General features: G+C 39.2%; 1 protein-coding gene across 1 annotated transcript in view; it reads left to right on the forward strand.

The window, feature by feature from the left end:
- LOC145983943 (uncharacterized) overlaps positions 1–14,250 on the forward strand; it is a 305,676-nt gene that overhangs the window by 131,828 nt on the left and 159,598 nt on the right. The gene's annotated exons all lie outside the window — the stretch shown is intronic.

Raw genomic sequence — 14,250 nt, forward strand, 5'->3', positions numbered from 1 at the left:
GGTAACTCCCTCCACGCAATCCCGTTCCCTCTCATGTGTTCATTGCTGGAGCCACCTGGCGTCACTACTTGCACAGAGACTTATTTTCGTTCGCTTGCTCCAGAGATACCCGAGACAGAGTATAATGTGCCTCTGCCGGGATCGAACACTGGACCCTTTGATTGTAAGGCGTCGGCATCACCACTACGTCATCGGGAAATCCAAAAAGCTATTTTAATTTTTCTTTATGTCTTTGCCATATCGCTTATATAAAGAATCTTAAAACGTAAGGATGATTTTGGAAGTTGTTTCGAGTGTGAAATGTGATTCCTTTCATTAAAACAAAAAATCCTGATATCCCAATGTTATACACCTTTCACTTAAATAATTAAACTGAAACATAATTATGTTATCAACACTGTAGGTAGCTTAAGGGAAGAGTGGAGATGTGTAGCGAACACAAGCTGAAACCTTCCGCAAGGATTCCGAGGTTAGAAACATAATCATCCGAGATGAAGCCTGTAAGATGCTTTAGCCCTTTACACTAAGGAGGGTCCGAAACAGAACAGTGAGGAAATTCTGGAGAAACCGTTGCCGTTCTATGTAAGGTGAGATGGTTTCCTCTCACTGCACCCTCTCTCGTCTGGAGAAGCAGTAGAGTTGACGAGATGTATCTTTTGCGGATGACCTTGGCTGCTTTGTCTAGAGTTGGAGGAGAAAGATAGATCCGTAGTTGCCACCTGTAAGAGCGCCTGCACACGTGCCGATCTTTGGTCGGATTCGTTACAAGTGACGACACCGAAACGAATTTTGCACCCGCACCGATAAAATTTCTCCTTGACGAAGCTAAAAGGTATAGAGAGACCACAAACAAAAGAACCTTCGACGAAAAGTCCCCGTCTCGATCCCCCTTCTAGGGCGTTCTTCCGTTCAACTCGCGTCATAAGGAAGCATGCTGCACTCTGCCCCTCCCCTCCACGCGGGAGTACGGTGCACATTAGTCGCGGGTCTGTGCAGGCTTTGTTGCTTGTGGTTCCACTACATGGCTTGGGGTTTGTGTCCTCTTTTTTATAGCCTGAGGCGCAGCAGTCGTCCGTCCGACTGCCGATTTTTCGAAGGGAGCTTCGACTTCCGATTTTTCGAGGGGAGCTTCGACTGCAGATTTTTCGAAGGGAGCTCCGACTGCAGATTTTTCGAGGGGAGCTCCGACTGCAGATTTTTCGAGGGGAGCTCCGACTGCAGATTTTTCGAGGGGAGCTCCGACTGCAGATTTTTCGAGCGGAGCTCCGACTGCCGATTTTTCGAGGGGAGCTCCGACTGCCGATTTTTCGAGGGGAGCTTCGACTGCAGATTTTTCGAGCGAAGCTCCGACTGCCGATTTTTCGAGGGGAGCTTCGACTGCCGATTTTTCGAGGGGAGCTCCGACTGTCGATTTTTAGAGGGGAGCTCCGACTGCCGATTTTTCGAGGGGAGCTCCGACTGTCGATTTTTCGAGGGGAGCTCCGACTGTCGATTTTTCGAGGGGAGCTCCGACTGCCGATTTTTCGAGCGGAGCTCCGACTGCCGATTTTTCGAGGGGAGCTCCGACTGCCGATTTTTCGAGGGGAGCTCCGACTGCCGATTTTTTGAGCGGAGCTCCGACTGCCGATTTTTCGAGGGGAGCTCCGACTGCCGATTTTTCGAGGGGAGATCCGACTGCACACCGACATAGCCGGAATCATTCCGGAAAATGTATCGTGTATTGCCACATGCGTACCTGTGCCATTAACCCCCGTTGGTTTCTGGTGCTGACGATATCGGTTTCGGAGACAACACCAATTTTATCGGTGCCTGTGCCTACACTCTAAACCGTTTGGGAAGTAGAGAGCTTAGACAGATTACAAGATGAATGACGCGCAGTGGCTAAGGCATCCTGTCGCTCCTTAACGTTTTGAACAAGCTTAACAGACTGAACTTTTGATTCAGTTTCCGAGAGGAATGTTTTTAATTGGTTCTCAGATCCAGTCGCCCTCCAATATAAAATAAACTTCGGGACATTTAGAACATATTCTCATGCAACATTCTAGATTTTCCATTGCAAATGGAACAGAATTACCCTGCATGACGCCATCGTACAAGGTGGTAATTTACGATTGAATTTATATTTGAGGATGATTGGTATTTGTATAAATAAATAATATCTATCCGGGAATTCGGAACTAGTTCACACAATAAAGAAACTTTATCTATGCCAATCTGGACCATTCCGATAGCGTAGTGGTAAAGTCGTCACCTTTCAATCAAGGCGTCCTGGGTTCGATACCCGATGGAGATACTTAGTGGTTCGGATCGAACTTTAAACTGTAGATGCAGTCCCGATTAGCCTATTTAGGACTTAAAACAAAAACTCAAACTCTCTGCAAATCTGACAAATAAAGAGGAAGTTAAGGGGCAGGGTAATGTGTGTGTGTGGGCGAGGGCATCTTTTGGCTACTTTTCGTCGTAATTAAAAACAGAAAATTGAACGTGGATCTTGTGAAGTTAATAAGGCTTTAATAGCTTTCTGGGGTGTTTCTCGACGAAATGGAAGTGAAAGTCCACTGTGAGACCTTGAAAAGGGAAGTACTGTTAACTAAACTAAGTATATTTTTTTTATTGGTCTAAGGTCTTATTTGGAGCTCACATAATGCTACATTTATAAAAATAAAAGAACCATGACAAACACATCAACACATGTGCAGTTTTTACATTAACTCATATTACACATAACGCTTCGTTTTTGTCTTTCTAGAAGTACGTGGAAGGCCATTTTAGAGGAGATTTGAAACGTACGTAAGCGAATATACGTGGTAGAGTGGTTAGCGTATCGCGCTACGAAGCTTGGGGCCCAAAGTTTGAATATCGAATAATGCATTGACGGTTCGTTATATTTCACTTTTCGCATATATCACCGTTATAATTAACCGAGAAAGCAGAAAAACTACTTAAAATTACCAGATATTTTTAAAATGCAATCAAAGTTTCCTAATTTTAGTTAGGAGGTCTTGCTCGGTCTTTAGAAGTAACGCGTTGCATTTCAACTAAATGGCAATGAGTAATTTGTCGCAATTCAATTACTTACTTACTTACTTTATAGTTACTTTTACGCTTGAATATGTGTTTTGTAAGATACTCTAATAAGAGGATTTGATTGTTATATCTACAAGATGAAGTAACAAAAACTCCGCGTAAGTAGCCTATTGCACGGAAATGCCGTAAAACCATGTTTACCTCCTTTGTTCGAACAAGAATAGGTAGCTTTTTGTTACACAACAGATTAAGCACAAAAAATGCAGTCTTCATTTTTTTCAATACGCGTGAGAAAATTTCACTATTCTTACAGTCGGTAGCTACAATCTAATGAATGCCTTATCCTCAAACGCACAAGACCGTATAATAACGGAAGCGAACAGAAACCTTAGGTTTATACCAAGAATTTGATATGAATTCAAGGAAACAAACATTTAAAATGCTAAATGAAAGGTAGGTTTAAATTATAATATGCGTTTTTCGCCTGGTCCCCACAAACTCAAATCGGTGTCAAGAGAATTCGAACAGTACAAAATACAAAGTAAGTTCCTTAAATTTCCCAAAATTAAGATTAGATGTTTTTTTCTTCTTTTTTTTTTGTGAATATATTTCATACGAGACAAAACTGTTACACCAATTTAACGCTTTACACATGTTTTTGCGTTAATTATTCAACAATTCGCATATGTTCCTTCAAAAGTTCGTTTGTATGTCATATGCAAAAATAAGACCACGCAGAGGGTTATTCTTAAGGTGCCGTGCTGTTAGCGAACACAGTTACGGAAGGATTTGCAGGTGCGTTGTGTTAGCGGACACGCAAACTTGTCCTGTCTTTTTTGTCCTTGAAACTAGTCAGCATACTAGTGTTGCCAGTGATCAGCCAACTTGCGTGGAGAAACACCTCATTGGCTATTGCCTCTTGACCTGAACTGACTAGGGTCTTCCTTGTCGCACAACAGTTTTGCTACCTTGTGTTCTGACGTCAGACGAGGAATGCCTACGAGGTTAGGTTAGGTTCCATTATCATAAATACAATGAAAAATTATTATTTAGGCTAAAAGAACTAAACATAGCTAGCCTAACCTAACAACGTAGGCATTTAGCCTAAAATTGAAAAGCTTTCTTACGTGAACACAAGGTTGCTCAAGTGTTGTGCGATAAGTGAGACCCCTTGCATCACCCCTGATCATTCTTCAATCGACTGTGAAACCAGCAAGATGAGTTAAATATGATTCATTAAAACGAATGGTTACCAGTATCGAAAAAGTACACGAGGCAAAAGACGTGGTGACGTGGCTATGTGCGAAAGAGAAGAAAATGAAGTGTAAGGGATCACTGAAGACAAGAGACGAATCTCTACTAGCTAATTAGCTAATTTCAAGCACAAAATGATTATAAGGTATCACTGGCAACACTTGCGTGTTGACCACTTTCAAGGACGAACAAGACAGGGCAAGTTTGTGTGTTCGCTAACAGTACGCACCTGCAAATCCTATCCTTCCGTTGTTTGCTAAGAGCACGTGTTCGATACGAGCACGTTCGCTATGAGCACGGAATCATTCTTAAGACCTAAATTTCACACGAAATCTACAAATGCAGCAACCATTCAGAGAATGTGGAGTTTTCTGAAATAAATTACAGAATTGAACGCACGGTAAATATGTTCCAAAGAATTAAAATTCTAAACATGAAATTCGAGTCTACTGCAGTGCATGTAGAATTTGAAAGCTGATTACAATACCATATGATATTTTTTTTTTATAACTGTTTGTTGCAATCAGAAATGGATAATTAATGTGTCCACGAAATACATACATTATTAAACCACACACATTGCACGGACAAGTTTGCGCAAATTTTATTTGCCACTTTTGCTATTCTCTACCCTATTATTACTACATTCAACTATCAATATCTGTTTCTACACATTTTCAGATAGCATTTGAGATTTAATTGTTTATCGCAATAAGAAATGTAAAATGGAGGAGTAGGATGTTAATGAAATAATAAAATAAAAACTAACACTTGTATGGAAATGCGTTGTGTGTAACTATTTTTTAAATTAGTTTTGCTACATTGTACAGTGTCTCTCAAAAGTTTTAGGACAACGACATTTTAAACTTTGCAACCCAATTTACACAAGGCGTTGGTTGGTTGCGTGTAGAGTTAGGCTCAATTTCAGGATTGCCACGTGCACAATAGATATTTATGAAATACGCGAAAGAAATAAAAACAAGCATTATTGTATAAAATTATAAAAATATCACTATTATATCACAAATTACAAAATTCTTTCTAAAAGGAAAGAAAATAGGTTTTCTAGTATTTCATCGTTGATGAGTCTACAGAAAGAAAAAGAGATGACAGAGGAGAGGAGAAAGAAAAAAACGAAAAGAGAAAAGGAAAAGCAGAAGAGAAGAAAGAGAGGATAGACGAGGAGAGGAGAAGTAGTGAGAAGAGAGGAGAAATATTAAAGGAGAGATGAGGAAAATGGAGCAAAGAAGAAAAGATAGGAGGAAAACGAGAGGAAAGGGGGGAGGAGACGAGAAAAGGGGAGTGTAGAGTAGAGTAAAAAGAGAAAAAGTGAAGAACGAAAAGGAGGGGAGAAGAGTGCAGTGGAGTCGGAAATCGAAGACAGGAGAGAAGATAAGAGGAGTGGAGAAGAGAGGGATGGAGACAAGATGCGAGAAAAGTAGGGAAGGCGATATGAGATAAAAGCAGAGGAGAAGGAGAGGAAAGAAGGAGAACGAGAAGATAAGAACAGAAGGGACTGGAAACGAGAGCAGAGAAGAGGTAGTTGCAGAAAATATCGTCTCAGCGTCAAGAATTGATGCATTGATCAAATTATCGACATGAAACATTCAATAATATTTTGAAATATATTGGAGAATGTATTAGATCGGGGCGAAATGCCTTTTGGGTGAGTTCAGGGCAAGAAAAAAATCTTCCACCTAAGATCTTTGAATTTATCTACGATTATATCACTAAAAGCATGAATGTAATTTTAATATTTATCCAATTCTTCTCCACTTCTCGGTTCGTTGAAATTCAGATTTTGTAATTTAATATTTCCCCTCCATCGTTAATTCCAAACTGAATCATTCCGTTTCACACTGCGTGGACAATGAACACTGTGGGATATGTCTAAAACTTACGAAAGTTTCCCGACACCGGGAGCGAAAGCTTGTAGAGTAGTGGTTATCGTTAAGGATTTACAAGCTGATGGTCGTACGTTCAAACCCCTCCGCTGTCAAAAAATTTTCGTAAGTTATAGACATATCCCATCTTGTTCATTGTCCACGCAGTGTGAAACGGAATGAATCAGTTTGTAATTAACGATGGGGGAGGAGAAGTATTAAATTACAAAATCTGCATTTCAACGAACCGAGAAGTGGAGAAGAATTGGATAATTCTTATAAATATTAAAAATACATTCATGCTTTTAGTGATATAATCGTAGGTAAAATCAAAGATCTTACGTGGAAGATTTTTTCTTGCCCTGAACTCACCCAAAGCATTTCGCCCCGATCTAATACATTCTCCAATATATTTCAAAATGTTATTGAATGTTTCATGTCGATAGTTTGATCAATGCATTAATTCTTGACGCTGAGACGATATTTTCTGCAACTACCTCTTCTCTGCTCTCGTCTCCAGTCCCATCTGTTCTTATCTTCTCGTTCTCCTTCTTCTTTCCTCTCATTCTCCTCTGCCTTTATCTCATATCGCCTTCCCTACTTTTCTCGCATCTTACCTCCATCCCACTCTTCTCCACTCCTCTTAACTTCTCTCCTGTCTTCGATATCCGACTCCACTGCACTCTTCTCCTCCATTTCGTTCTTCTCCCGTTCTCTTTTTTACTCTACTCTCCACTCCCCTCTTCTCGTCTCCTCCTCTCCTCTCCTCTCCTCTCCAAATTCGTCTTCTCTTATCTCGTTTTCCTCCTCGCATCTCCTCTTGTTCCATTTTCCTCATCTATCCACAAATCTTTTTCCTTTCTTCTCATTACTTCTCCTATCCATTTCTGTCCTCTATTTTCTTCCCTCCTTTACTTTTCCTTTTCCCTTTTCTCTCGTCTCCTCTCTTTTGTCCCCTTCCGTTTCCTCTCTCCTCTTTTCTTTGTGTAGACTCATCAGCAATGAAGTACTAGAATATCCATTTTCTTTCTTTCAGAAAGTACAGTATTTCTAATTTGCAACAAATGTAATACTGATATTTTTTTTCTAATTTTATACAATAATACATAGATTTATTTATTTCGCGTATTTCATAAATATCTATTGTGCATGTGGCAACCCTGAAACTGAGCCTAACTCTACACGCAACCCAGCAACGGCTTGTGTAAATTGGGTTGCCTAGTTTAAAATGTCGTTGTCCTAAAACTTTTGAGAGACACTGTACAGTCACGGACACTTCTGGGATGTCAAGGGTCCCGGGTTCGAATCCCGCTTGAGCTTGGTTGTTTTTGAATGTCCATTCATCAATTTCATCATTTCATCACTCATCCCCATCTTCGCAAATTAGCCAAGAGGCACAAAACGCGAAGTAAAATAAACTAAATCAATCAATCAACCAATCAATCAACTTCTTGGATGTAACTATTTCATGTACGTTTAATAGGGTCGTTACAACTCAGAAGGGACGTGACTGTATTTTTGTATCATCAATTATTTTCAGATGTAGAACACTATAAATAGAAATTTACATATAGTGTCAAATTTTTAATTCGGAAAAAAAAGAAATACCTCAAGCACACGGTCATTTATTCCCACACCCACAACAGTTCCAAATATTTTTTTTATAGACATTTTATCGCTAAATATACATTTACATCTAAAAACGACCTTACTACCCTAAGATGGAAAATTCTGGACAAATCCTTTCAGACAAATACCTGAAATATGAGACATATTTTTTGTTTGAACTTCTAGTCAATTCCATCATAGCTTCAACCAATCACACCATCCAGCTATCATGCTATGCTATTATTAATACTTACGTGACGTTAATTAACCAAATATACGAACCAACTTATCCAGAAGAGCGTAGTTTGTTTTCAAAATCGGTTTCCCGCTTCATTGATCTGTTGCTTACAAGAAGTAAGCGTTTTAACCGCCGAGTGGCGCTGACGTATCCTGCATGTAACGTCGCCACCTGTTAGCAGATTCGGTAACTGCTAGCGATGTGTTTTTCAGGAAATGTCGATTGGGAATTTTATATTGAATTTCCCCCAGGTTAAAAGACCTCAGGCTCAGTGGCGTATCCTGGATTTTCATAAAGGGCATGCTGTACACAATTTTTTTAATGTATTATGGAATGGGGGATAGCATTATACGTATTCAATAGTTGACGATTTGCACATTAACATTACTAAATATTGCATAACGTATAAAGTAATGAAATATGGATAAGTTCAAAACTCACCAGGTTTGATGTCTGATGTGGAAGTCTTCATAAAATCACTTGATGTTTATAAACAGTTTATATTTACATTGGAGATTCACAATTTAGGTTTGTTTGGCTTATGCAAATAACATTATAGTAGAGGCCTAAATTACAATCAGATGTTTAGGAACAAAAGACCACACTTAATTAAAATAATTTAAATGTAAATTCTGCTCTTCTATTTTGAGTGGTAAATTCCCATATAACATCTTCTTAAAATGAGGGCAATGCTTTAATTTTCAGAAGCAGCGGTTTCAATGGATATATACCAAGCTCACTTAATCTTTCTTGCGATTGTGTTGCTCTAATATAATTATTAATTTTTCTTTATGCTGAAAAATATAGTTACACTGATGCAGTTGAAGCTGGTATTGACAAAATGAGTGTAGTCAACTTGTAAGTTTCACTCATAATGTTATGAATATTGTTCGTGTTCATATATGGTACCAGTTCATGTAGAGGTTTACTTTCAAACTCGGGGGAAGAATAGAGAGCAATCAACTCATTCTTTAGCTTTACAAAGTCAAATAATTTGTTGTATGGACTGACGTTAAGTTTATTTAACAAATTTTCAGGAAAACTAGATTTGTATGAGGGAAATTTATCATCATTCAGAAGGGTCATGAATTCGAGCTTAGCAAGAGAACCAAACCTTTCGGATATTTGATTGGATATGTTATCTACAATCTCATAGTACAATCGCTTCATTTCACATTTGTCAATACACTTCATCTTTTTTAAATTCATTTGTCTCTTGTATATTGACTTTTCCCATATTGTTTCTAAATCATTTTGTTGTGTAGTAAGCAGAAGATGAAATTTTGCAATTTCTTTTTCACAGTAAGCAATATCAAGGGTTTTCTTTTGTAATATCCCAAAAAGTATGTCTGAGTGGGAAAATATCCTTGAAAAACCTCAAGAACAGAACAACTCTTATAGCTATTCAGACAGAAATTTAATGAACCCATGAGCCTGTGATACACATAAGGGGTCACAATCATCACAATTCTCTATAATGTCTTCAAAAAACATAGCCAAATCATTTCTCATTTCTTGCACTGTGTTAACAAGTCTTGAACAAAAGTTCCATCGTGTAGGTGCAGCTCGGGGGATATTTTTTCCATGAATTTCTTACGTGCACGAGTCCTTTTTGAAGATGTTGAAAAAAATACAGATATGCCAGATAGGGTTTTAAAAAAATATACGGCAATCTTTAATGGCACAAGCAGACTGTTGTAAAACCAAATTGAAGACATGGCTGTAACAATGGGTGAAAGTAGCCTGCGGATATTTTTCCTGCACTCGCTTTTCTATAGTGGAACCACAAGAAAAGAAACCTGCGCAGACCCGCGACTCCTGTGCACCGTACTCCCGCTTGAAGGGAAGGGGGAGAGTGGGCCATGCTTCCTTATGGCCCGAGGTGGAGGGAAGAAGGGAAAGCTGCGCGGGGACTTTTCGTCCAAGGTTTTTCTCCTTGTGGTCGCTCTTATAGTCCGCTTATTTGTCCTGCCATAACTGCTGCTCCATCATACGTCTGACCAACCAAATTTGGTTCAAAATTAAAATCTCTTGCAATTTTGACAACATGCTCAGACAGTGCTTCACTTACACTGCACTTACATCTCAGAAAATCCTATGAATATTTCTTGTGGCTCCCCTTTATCATTTACATACCTGAGGCACGTAGATAACAGTGATTTATTGACTGACATGAGTCTGTTGTTTCATCTAAAAGGATTGAAACAAATTGAGTAGTCGCTATTTCTTTTTCACGGTACTAATGAGAACTTTTGAAATGCAATTTATAAGATCATTCTGAATAGTAGGGGATGTCCCACGGAAAAGTGTACTTTCTTTCAGGTGATTAGCAAGCATAACATCATATTCACTAAGAAAATTAATCAATTCAATGTAATTTCCTCTATTTATGGAATCGGTAGACTCATCGTGGCCTCTGAATGGCGACGTCTTGTTTAGCTAAGAAACATACACAGTCTATCAGTCGTTTCAAAACTTCCCTGTTTTTTTTTGTTACGGCCTCATAATGAAGCTTTACAGATATTCATTTGTTGATTTATCTGAAGATATATTCTTGTTCGCCCAAATGTCGAAAGCTCTAAACTTGCTCTAATATGACCGAGAGATTCTTCATGTCTTGAAATAGAAACCGATAGTATGTTTAAATTGCTAAATCCATCCTTAGTCCACACACTTGTTCTATTAACACCAAACAATAGCCAAGGCCAACAGAACAACCTCTCTGTAACATCACAACCTGTGCTAACCAGCTAGTTTTCTTGTATTGCGCAGTTTGAAAATGTCTTGCATACTCCTGTTTCTTATTCTTATGATTATTACACAGGTCGGTTAAAGAAGGGCAAGGTCTATCATTTTTAACTATTTCTTGTTTTTCCGAGAAAGAGCGAAAGTTGAATGTTTTTTTATATTTTTTAATTAGGTCCTGTATCACACCCTCTGTTTCAATTGCCGTCATGTTTTAAATATTTCGGGAAAATACTGCACTAAGTCATGTGGAACTTTGAAAGAGGCCCAGAAATAAAAATAAACCTAACTTTAAACTAAATGTGCATTGCACTGTACCTCCAAGAAAAAAATCAATCGCTGCCACCTCTTTGTTCAACAAAAAAACAAGCATACTCTTCTCTGTAGCTGTCACCTCACAGCATGCAGCCAACACGATATTCACGGATTGTGAAGGGGAAGAAGCGAACAGGGGAGGGAGATGGACGCGAGCAGCGCTTGCCCACGTTAAAACATTCCTTCGCTGATGCGGTCCATCCGACAGCTTGCCCAGCGACGACATTAATGAGCATTTCTACATTCTAACTTCTTCATATAGGAGAAGTATTTATTTTACACGAGAGCGCTCAACTAAGCTTATATTACATTTCTTGGATCTGAAGTGAAAGAAAGTAACAATTCTTTTCCCACAATTAACGCATGCGCTCAGAAGACGCCCCTGCTCAGGCTGTACACTACAAATAGATTTATTTTTTTCTTCCTTTTTAAAGTTAACTGTAATCATTAGCGTAAGCAGGTTTCATTTCGGAGGGGGCTGTATTTGTAAAAGTGGATTTTACAGAGCTGCGTTCTGAGGGATACGAAATATAATATTTAGAATTTACCATTACCTTTTAAAAGTTGATCTAGGGCAAAATGGTATTCGGGGGGTTATTTTAAGCGGGATGCATTTACTATTTTTAGTTTTTCCGAGGTCTTTACTGCTTTCATTTGAAAATTTGTATTTTCTAAAAATTTCGGGAGGTCCCTTCATCTACACCCTGCGAACGCCAGTGGTTGTAATAATATGATATCTTCGTCTTGGGGTATGCTTAGACTTGCGTTTGGTTCCAGAATCCCCACCCGCTTGCTTATATCATTCTGATTCCCAGGCAATACGATGGATTTTTTTTGTTATTGATTTGGTGTTTTAAGTCCTCTTTATGCACAGTAAGGCTAATCGGGACTGGACCTACAGTTTAAAGTGGGATCCGAACCACTGTCCCAAGTGCAATACGATGGAATTTAAAAATCTATAAGGATAATATCATTCAAGCCACCTGAGTGACCGAGTGCGTTGAAAGTACACCGTGTATCAAAAAGAATCATCCGATTTAAAAGTTCTATATTTAGGAAACCAATGGACATAGAACCTTGCAGTAAGTTGTAAAATACATGTTGGAATATGAAGTTTCACTTACAATACGTTTTACGTTGTTGCAGGTAGGTACGTTCCGAAAGTCTTAACGAAACGAATTTAACGAGAGTAACTTGGCTCGTCAACCTGGTGAAACGAGTTATTTTACTGACTTATGGAACGCTCTAGACGAAAGCGCAGGCGCAGCGTCCTCGTGGCGTCGAGCGGAAGGCATGTCCTTATGGCAGAAATAAACTCTACTGCTGACACTGTTACTCATCTTAATCACATTGTAAGAACAGTTGAGGCACACTCGTCTTACGCATGTTGCTTCATATGCAATTTAAAGCCATCATGCACGCGCGTTGCCTGCACGCAGCAGACGATTCTCACCGAACAAACCAGTCTTCTGGCCCGTGCGTTTGGTGAATCTCGTTCTTGCACGAGAAGGACGGAAAGCGACTTTTGGGACAGCATAACGAAATGCACGAGAGCACTTATGGGACGGCAATTTACCATAACTCGTTTAACGAGTTCAACTCGTGCGACTTTCGGAACGGGCGCCTGGTGCTGCTCACTCTTTAGTCCGCTTCAAGATGGCATCCCAACAACCGAAAGCTTTCTGCGTTTTCCACTTCAACAAATGTGGTCCGTTACAGTTGTGCAGCGTGAGTTTCGTCGTAAATACGGTGCTGCACCACCTACTGCTCACAGTATTCGACGTTGCACGCAGAATGCTGCCGGTTGCTGGGTTGCCATCCTGACGCGGACTAAAGAGTGAGTTGCACCAGTGGCACCTACCTGCAACAAAGTAAACCTTATTGCAAGCAAAACTTTATATTCCAACATGTATTCTACAACTTACTGCAAGGTTATATGTTCATTGGTTTCCTAAATATAGCATTTTTAAATCGGATGATTATTTTTGATACACCCTGTATTTAATTCGAGTTCTGACCTACTCATAGAAGCTCATTCGTGAATGTATTCCTTTAATTTCATCTAATCATTATTTTTTTCCCGTCGTGGCGGCTAGAAATTATTATTCTCCTGAGATTAGGTCAGATCACATTTGACTATTTTCGACTGTTGTAGGTTTTAACTTCCTTAACCCTAGCTGATTCGAGTGGGGCGGAGGGCTTCCAGGCCCACCACCTATCGTTCTTCTTTTTCTTCAACTGTAAATATTTTCATTACAAAATTGAAAATAAATTACATTCTTCCCTAGGGTGTTCTAAATGTTTCTATATTTCTTTTGTTTATAAAATCATAAAGGTAACGTACGCCGGCCCACCACGTGAACATTCCTCCTATCAGGCCCCCCACCCAGTTTGTTATGTGTGTTCCGTCATTTGTGTATAATGATAGTGATTTTTATAACTGTTACATAAATTCACATCTATAAACAAAAATAACATTGATGCAACATGAATATATTTTTTATGGTTTAGTGAATGTGTGTGTGACACTAATGCAACAATTTCTTCTTATTTTTTATTAATGATGGTAATTCTTGTAATTATTACAATTATTATGTAACTGAACCTATGTAAACAACAAAGGAAGCAGTGATTCAAAATAAAAATAGTTTCTTGAATTTTAGTGGTAAAAAAATGTTGGAGCATCTGAGCCCACCCTCATGAAAGTACATAAGTTTTGGCGTCCGGCTCCGGCACCGGTAAGGTAGGGTTAAAACAAGCGACACGTGTAGCTTGTCGCTTCAGTCTGAAAGCTCCCTAAATGTGTGGTCGTAAATACTATATAATTTACTTGGCATAAGTTGGAATGGTGGTATACATTTTGGTTATTTTATAAATTTTATGGAGACGATTGTTTTTTTGTTTTTTAAATAAACGTAATGAAGTGACCACACTTTACTATGACTACTGTGACTTCGTAGCGTGTTATCATTATTATTTCTACTATTTAAGTAAATTGACCTCCCCTAACCTTACAAAAGGTTCTTGGGCCCTTTCAGATACGAACATGACGGACTAACACAAGGCGAGGGGAGGGGTATTCCTGGTGGACTGTTTGCTGGCAAAACTGGGATGAACAACTACAGGGAGGTCACAAGTGGGCATATTCCCCCCAACCCTACCCACCTGTATTTTCGACAC

Source organism: Lepisma saccharinum, chromosome 2 (assembly GCF_977018435.1).
Source record: "Lepisma saccharinum chromosome 2, izLepSacc3.1, whole genome shotgun sequence".
NCBI lineage: Eukaryota > Metazoa > Arthropoda > Insecta > Zygentoma > Lepismatidae > Lepisma > Lepisma saccharinum.